At 44.8% G+C, this 8,488-nt stretch overlaps 1 long non-coding RNA gene across 1 annotated transcript; it reads left to right on the top strand.

Annotated features, from left to right (window-relative positions):
* Window positions 1–693: 693 nt before the first annotated feature.
* On the top strand, window positions 694–6,526 carry LOC141572816 (uncharacterized). The gene is made up of 3 exons (XR_012498306.2): window positions 694–922; window positions 1,081–1,197; window positions 3,743–6,526. It is a non-coding gene; the product is annotated as an uncharacterized LOC141572816 (long non-coding RNA).
* The last annotated feature ends 1,962 nt before the right edge of the window (window positions 6,527–8,488 follow it).

Genomic DNA, 8,488 nt, shown 5'->3' with positions numbered 1-8,488 from the left:
ACGGATAAGGGGGCACTACTGTATATAGGAAATCTCTGTAACTTTCCATACAATTTTGCTCTGAACCTAAAACTGGTCTAAAAATAAAGTCTATTAAAAAAAAAAAAAAAAAAAAAAAGGTTAAAAAGTCCAAAAGGTGAATATAGTGAAAAACCCCTTTGCTCTCCAACCATCATCACCCTCCCCTCTGACAAGTGGGTCAGCTCCAGTTTCAAGTGTATCCTTCTAGAAACATTTTAAGGATTTATAAGGAAGTAAGCATGTTGGAACCCCCTCCTTTTTTCTTCTATAAAAGTGTAGCACCCATTCAGCAACCCCAGCTTTCTCCTAAAGAATATTCTGGAGGAGAAGGTGGGTTTCAAATCCGGCCAGCGATGGACAGGATATTCGCAGACAGGAGAGATACTGAGGTGAGGATGGGAGAGTTTAGCTGAAGGGCAGGGTGCGTGCTTCGTGGAATTGAAGGAGGTGCAAATAAAATTGGGGTGACACAGGAGGCCTTGGCATGCCTCTTGAATGCGGAAACTATTTTAGGGTTAGTGAGAATGCTTTGAGGTCATCAAGGCTGGGAGTGGCAGGATCGAAGTGGTAAATTGGGCAGATGGCCTAGTAATTAGGTCATGGGAAGAGGAAGGGAGAGTGACAGGAGGCCTGGGTGAGAGTTGAGGCGGGGCAGGGAGAACAGGAAAGAGGGGGAAGTTCACACCTCTTACGTTGTACTTTATATTTAAGTCACGGGCTGGTTATTAATCCCCATGATCCCTGAAATGAAAAGCTTGGTCATGAATGGTCCTGGCTTTGTCATGGCTTATGGATTACATCCATGTGGAGTGCATTGCTTACAGCTGCTCCCAGGTGGAGAGTTTCCTGTATGGTTTTGAAATATCTGGAATGATCTGGAAGACCCTGGAAAGCTTCGGAGGTATGGGAAGTCTGACCAGAAGTGGGAAGAATCAGCGTTCCATCTCGATTAATGCACCTCTGTGACCTTGGACAAATCACTTCCCTTTTCTGGGTCTCTGTTTCTTCTTATTTATCCCTCATTCAACAAACTTTTCCTGAGTATCTACTCTGTTTCAGGAACGAACATTCTAGGTGCTGAGGACACAGCTGAAACTAGACAAGGATCCCACTGCACGTGGAGCTGATGTTCCAGTTGGGGAGAAAGGCAGGAGACACTTCAGCAAGAGGATTTTGGTAACCAAATTCATGGTAACATGAGGAGGAGTGATTGGTGTGGGAGGTGCCTATTTTTATTACTTTTTAATTGAGACATAACATACGTACAATAAAGTGCACAAACCTCAGGTGTTCAGCTCCAGAGACTTGTTTTAAATAATTACAGCTGTGTAGCCACCACCTGGAGCAAGGTAGAGAATATTAGTATCGTCCCTCATGCCACTGGGCTGACCTTAGATGGCGGAAAGGAAAGGTGGGCTGTCTGAGGATGGAGACATTGAAGGTGAGACCTGGAGAACAAAATGGACCTGGCTGAGGGAAAAGCATCATGGGCCGAGGGAAGGGCAGGTGCAAGGCACCTGAGGGACTGAGGTTAACACATTGCAGCTGTAGGGAGGCCACCGTGGCTGGATGGAGTGAGTGGGGGAAGGCGAGGGCAAGGTGTGACAGGGGCAGGTTGTGCACTGCCTTGTGGGTGGCAGGGAGGATGCTTTTGCCCCAAGTAAGGTGGGAGCCATGGAGGATTCTGAGCAGAGGAGGGATGGGACCTGAGTCCCTTTGTTTGCTTTGGGGAGCAAAGGGGTCCAGGGTGGGAGTTGGGAAGTCAGGGAGGAGGTGACTGCACTGGTCCAGGTGAGTGATGACAGACAGGGCTGGACCCAGGTGGGGCCATGAAGGTTAGCGATGGTCAGATTCTGTTTACATTTTGGCTGAGATGCCACAGGGGGTCCCAAAGGCCAAATCAGGTTTTCATTTGCCAGCAGTTTGTTGTTGGTCTGCAAAGTCCTGGCTACAAGGCTTCCCAGGCACAGATCCCCCTGGATGGCAGAGCTGGGCGTGCATCTCCCTATGGTTGTTGGGAACAGACTTATGTATGTGAGTTTCCCTGGCTGCTGAAGAAAGAAGGTCGAGACACAGATGTAGGCAGGAGTGAAGGTGGGATGAAGGTCCTGACTCCAGTCAAGACTGCATGCACGTCAGCTGTCTGGGTAGAAAGTGGTTACACCCTTGGGAAGCGCATAGCCCTGAGTTCCAATCTGAGAAGGTGAGTGGGAAAGGGTGCTTTTCATTCCATATCCTTCTATGATGTTTGATGTCTCACAAGGATGTGACATTTTCATGTATAATTTATTACTTGTGTGATTAAGAAAAAAATGAAATAAACCAGCCACAAAAAGACAAGTGCTTGCACTTACAGGAGGTCCCTAGAGAAGTCAGACTCATAAAGACAGGAAGTAGGTGGTGGGGCCAGGGCCTGGGGGAGGGGAGTGAGTGAAGGGAAGATGAGAAAGTTCTGGAGACGGATGGTGGGGATGGCTGCCTAACAGTGTGAATGTGCTGAATGCCACTGATCTGGACGCTTAAAAGGGGCTAAAATGGTAGTTTTTATCATTATGTGTATTTTGCCACAATTAAAAATAGAAAAAGAAAGAAAAAGAAGAACATAAAGAAATAGAAAGAAAAGAAGGAAAGGGAGGAAAAGAGAAAGAAAGAAATGAAGGAAGGGAGGGAGGGAGGAAAAAAGGAAGGGAAGAAAGAAAAGAGGGGAAAAAACACCCTTCTGTCAAAGCTCCCGCAAGCCACATGTACGACCTTGGCTCTCAGCTTCCTACGTCAGCCATCAGCCATCGCAAGCAGAGGCCTCAGGGTCAAGGGCAGCGAAGCCTCCCAGAACTCTCTTTCAGGCCACCCTCACCCTGCTGCCAGGAACCCATGGGAATCCAGGGAGATAAACAAAGCCCATCAGAAATTTCTGAAAGGGACTTGCAGCCCTGTGCTGGCTCTTCTCATTCTGCACCTGAGGACGTCTGGGCCATTTGTTGTCCGCCTGGAATCCAGGGCTCTTTTCTCTGGGGTTGAATTGATGCAACTCTTGATCTTAGGTTAGGTAGAGACGTCACACCTGTCTGCAGGCTGCCGGCAGCTAGAGCGCTCTCCTTTTTCCCCCCAAATTTAAAGAATTAATTAATAATTATAAAATACACACAACATAAAATTTACCACCTTAACCATTTTAAGTGTCCAGGTCTGTGGTAATAAGCACATTCACACTGTTGTGTCACCATCCCCACCATCCATCTCCAGAACTTTCTCATTTTCCCTTCACTCACTCCCCTCCCCCAGGCCCTGGCTCCACCATCTGCTGCCTGTCTCTATGAATCTGACTCCTCTGGGGACCTCATATAAGGGGAATCACGGTATTTGTCCTTTTGTGTCTGGCTTATGGCTTATTTCACTTAGCTTAATATCCTCAAGATTCATCCATATTGTAACAGGTGTCAGAATTTCTTTTTTTTTTTTAAAGCTGAATAATATTGCACTGTATTGATACACCACGTTTTGTTTAGCCATTTATCTATCAGTGGACACTTGGGTTGAATAATGCTATCAACATGGGTGGGCAGACATCTCTGTGAGTCCGTTTCCAGTTCTTCCGGGTATACATTCAGAAGTGGGATTGCTGGATCATATGGTAATTCTATTTTTAATTGTTTGTGGAAACTTCACACTGTTTTCTGCAGCAGCTACACCATTTGACATTCCTTTTCTTTTTTATTTATAGAATCCCAGTTCTGTTTCAGCCTATAATGTACCCAGTTAAAAATACTTTCCCAGACTCCCTTGCCACAGCCGGTGGTCCTGAGACCCAGATCTAACCAATGAAGCAGGTGGAAATCTCTGCCCTGTTAAAAATACAATCCTTGACTGTTGGCTCTCGGCCCCTGGTATTCCTCTCCTCCGGCCTGGATGTTACATTGGTGCCTGGAAGTGAAGCTGCTGTCTCAACCGCATGGAGGTGAAAGTCATACTCTGAGAATACTAAGAGCACACAGAGCCGGGACTGCCTGCCATGTTATTTGCAAATAATAATAAGTCCCAAGTTATTTAAGTCAGCTGTTCTATTACATGCAGCTGAACGCAATCCTAACTGATCTGAAAGGTTTGAGGTAACTGCGCTTCAGGGATCTTTGGAAACAGTGTTTTAACTTTGCCTTGATTTTTATCCGTAAAGAACCATGGTGAGCACATACCTCTGAGACTTCCTGTGTGACCTTGGGCAAATACTTGACTCTTCTGTGCTTTTATTTCCTCCTTCATTAAATGGGGATGAGGATCACCCTCACTTGTTAGGACTAACATTTGGGTCAAATGTGTTAATGGTATTAGCTGGTCTTATTATTATTAAATATATATATATATTTTATTTTTTTTATTGGGGAATGTTGGGGAACAGTGTGTTTCTCCAAGACCCATCAGCTCCAAGTGGTTGTCTTTCAATCTAGTTGCAGGGGGCGCAGCCCACCATCCCATATGGGAATTGAACTGGCAACCCTGTTGTTCAGAGCTCGCGCTCTAACTGACTGAGCCATCGGGCCGCCCCTAGCTGGTCTTACTATTATTGTCGTTGTGGAGATTCCAGACGCCTCATCCTGGCATTGAGATCTCATCTCTCAGCCTGAACATTAGGCACTGCACACTCTGACTTTGTTCATGCTGTTTCTTCTCTCAGAATGTTTTTCTTTCTATGCCTCTCATCTAACCTTAGTGGGCATATTGGGATTTTCCCTGCCCAGCAGCCATTCTCCCTACTTCTCGTAACAGGGGAAGGAGAGACTACCTCTCCCTGATTCTCAGTTCATATATTTTGGGGAAGGAATAGCCAGTCTCTGCTTCCAATCTCAAGGGACTGGCCACATGACCCCGGCCTGACAAAATAAAAAAATCACTCCCAACCTTAGAGATTGATTTATGGATGGGCATGTGACTCAAGCCAGCCAATGAGAAGATTAGGAAACAGGAGCTGTCTTTCTGTTGGAATAGCTGGGTTAGGGAGGATGGAGCAATGGGGAAGGCATCCCATTTGCCACCGCTAGCGGAGGGCCTGCCAAGAGGGAAGCCCCCAGAGAGGCAGGAACAAAGACAAGGCAGGGAGTCCTGACCTCATGGCTAGATCTGAGCACCTAGATACAGCCATGCCTGAAAGGCACCCCCTGGATTTTTCAGTTACGTGTGCCAGTATATTTCCTTTTTTGCATAAGCCAGTTTGGGTTGAATTTCTGCCAGACATGACAAACTAACTCTTATCCTCTAAGGCTCAGCTCAAGTATCACCTCCTCCCCCACACCCCACCAGCCTCCTCTCCATGACTGGTGGCCCGAGTGTCCCTCCAGTGCTCTGCCACGATCACCCTGTACATCCACATGGTCACTAGAATGGGAACTGCTTGAGGGTGGGGACTTCATTCTTGTTCATGACAGCGCCCCCAACCCCCAGATGGAGCTCGATACACAATGAATGAATGAATGATAAATGCAATACTTCCTTGAGAAGCCTTTTTAGACAGTGGGGGTTTCCATAAAGTCACCTCAAGAATCACCTAAAGAATGAAAATTGATGTTTTTATTCATTTAAAACGCCCTGAAACCAAATGAAATCTTTTGTGCAATGTGAATTTTTTATGGAGAGAGGGGTCCTAGTTTTCATCAGATTGCCAAAGAATAAGTTTTACAACCTCTGCCTTACGGAAAAAGTCCCTCTAGGAGATGGAGGTCAGGAAGTTAATTCAGTCTGAGTTTAATTGTGTCCCTCTTACGTAAAACAGCCAGAGTTTGAACATCTTTTTTCCTTGGGTAAACTGGTTTTAGTGTCCTTAAAATATTAAATGTCTGTCTTCCTAAGGAGAATGAGAAAAATCGTTCATCCCCTACTTTAATAGATGGAGAAACTGAGACATGGGGAAGGGAAGGGGTTTGCCCAAGGTCACAGAGCAGGTTGGTAGCAGAGCTGGTCTCCCCCTCTTTGAGCTATGCCCCCCCCCTTTATTTTGTTCAGGATCTGAACCTCTTTACTGTTGTTTGGGGATCTGCCAGCTGCCTGCCACTTTAGACTTTCCAAAGGCCAGATATTTGCTTTCCCAGCATCCACTGCACAAGAACATGAGCATGTGACCTGGATTCAGCCAATTATATCCTCACACCCAAGACTGACTCCAGAGCCAGACTGCAGATCTGGCACCCATTGTCCTTTTGATTCTGAAACCACCCAATCCGTTTTGTGACATCTGCAAACAAGAATCTGCTTGATAAAATGTCTATTAGATTAAAACCGAACTGAAGTAACCCATGTCTGGGGCTAAAAAAACCACTCATGTCACTTCAAATGTCAAATTCTTGGTCTCATGATCTCCTACTTAGAACATTCCTCTGAGGTTGATCTGAATTCCATTTATTTTCATTGTTATCTTTGTTTAATTATAGCACGTACTTAAATGTAAAAACCTTAGAAAGTAGAAAACTTAGAAGCTTCTCAGAAGAAACCAATAGACAGACACCCACAATGAATTCAAGGTGATTGCTGTTTGTATTTCTTTCTTTCTTTCTTTTTTTTTTAAAGATTTTATTGGGGAAGGGGAACAGGACTTTATTGGGGAACAGTGTGTACTTCCAGGCCTTTTTTTTTTTCCAAGTTAAGTTGTTGTCCTTTCTATCTTAGTTGTGGAGGGTGCTGTTCAGCTTCAAGTTGTCCTTTCAGTCTTAGTTGTGGAGGGCGCAGCTCAGCTCCAGGTTGTTGCCGTTGCTAGTTGCAGGGGGCGCAGCCCACCATCCCTTGCGGGAGTCGAACCGGCAACCTATGGTTGAGAGGACGCGCTCCAACCAACTGAGCGATCCGGGAGTTCAGCGGCAGCTCAGCTCAAGGTGCCGTGTTCAATCTTAGTTGCAGGGGGCAGAGTCCACCATCCCTTGGGGGACTTGAGGAATTGAACTGGCAACCTTGTGGTTGAGAGCCCACTGGCCCATGTGGGAATCGAATCGGCAGCCTTCGGAGTTAGGATCATGGAGCTCTAACCGCCTGAGACACTGGGCGGGCCCCTGTATTTCTTCTAGTCTTCTCTCTCTCTCTCGATATATATGTATATATTTTTAAGTATACTTTAAAAAATATATAGCTATGTAGATTTTTATGAAATGGGATTATTCTCTATGCACAATGTGGTAGTCACTAAGCTTGTTCTTCTAGATCCAAAAAGGACTGCTCTTTTTTTGTTCCCAAGTGAAGTTAGTGTGGCCTTATTGATTGAGCCAGAGAGTTTTTCCTAGCTTGGCAACCCGTGGAGGCACATGTCAAGACAGAGCCTCCATATTCCTGGGTCTCTGAGTGACTACACAACACAAACTCGTGTGTGAAGAAAAAAAAATTGCCTTTTGCTGATGTAAACCAGTTAGATGATGGGGATGTTTGTTACAGCAGCATATAACCAGCCTGTCCTGACTGGTAACATGTTTTCTTACTCTTATTTTAAAATAACTATAGACTCACAAGAAGTTGCACAAATAGTAGAGAGAGGCCCCGCATAGCCCCTTCCCCTAAAATCCCTCAGGGTAGATAAGATCTTACCTCACTGTAGTACTTTATTAAACTCAGGAGATTGACATTAGTATAAAACAATTAACAAGACTATAGACTTGACTTAGGTTTTATGACCGATACCATATTGTGGCCCGTTCCCCCCCTTTCTGTCATGAACCCTTCCTCATGCCCGTGATATGAAATTTAATGGCTGTTCAGTATCTTCTGGATGCACCTTGGCAGGCATTGCCACTCCATTCCTGTTGAGCACTTTCCCATCAAAAACATGGAAATGATACCTGTTCATATATTTTTGTATCGCAAATGATTTCTTTAAGAGAAATTCCTGAGAAAAGGGTCTATTTTTAACTCATCTTGTCAAATTGCTTTTTAGAAAGCCACATTCGGGTGCAGTTGTGGATATGAGGGCCTGCCTTCCACCACCTTGCCAACACTGCATGTTATCATTTCACAAATCTTTACCAATTTGCTAAGCCGAATAATAATAATAATAATAATAATAATAATAATAATAATAGTAATAAATTTTATCATTGTTTTAATTTGCATTTACTTGGTGGTTAATAGGATAAAATCCTGTTTCACGCACTTGTATTTCTTCTTTGTGGTTCCTCTGTGGAGTAAATAGGAAGAACTTCACGGTTGTCAGTTCCTCAAAGTGTGTGTTTAGTCAGCAAACAAGCTAGCATTTATTTTTCAGTTTCCACCAATTCATATTTACCACAGCCTTCTCGTTTGTTACTTATGAACAAGCCTTCATGGGTGTCATGGAGTGTACTTTGAAAACACCTTTTTAGGATTCTCTTAGGGAGGGCCTACATACTTCCTCCCCCAGATTGTCAACAAAGGCAAGAAGGGGCGGAAAGAGACATTTGAGATGAGGCTCATGCACGTGCAAGTGCTCAGAAGTCTGCGGTACAAAATTTCAGTGCGGCTGAGG

This window comes from Rhinolophus sinicus, chromosome 15, assembly GCF_057876585.1.
Source record: "Rhinolophus sinicus isolate RSI-liver-muscle chromosome 15, RSI-T2T, whole genome shotgun sequence".
NCBI classification, from domain to species: Eukaryota; Metazoa; Chordata; class Mammalia; order Chiroptera; family Rhinolophidae; genus Rhinolophus; species Rhinolophus sinicus.
This window is presented reverse-complemented; position numbering and strand designations above follow the sequence as displayed.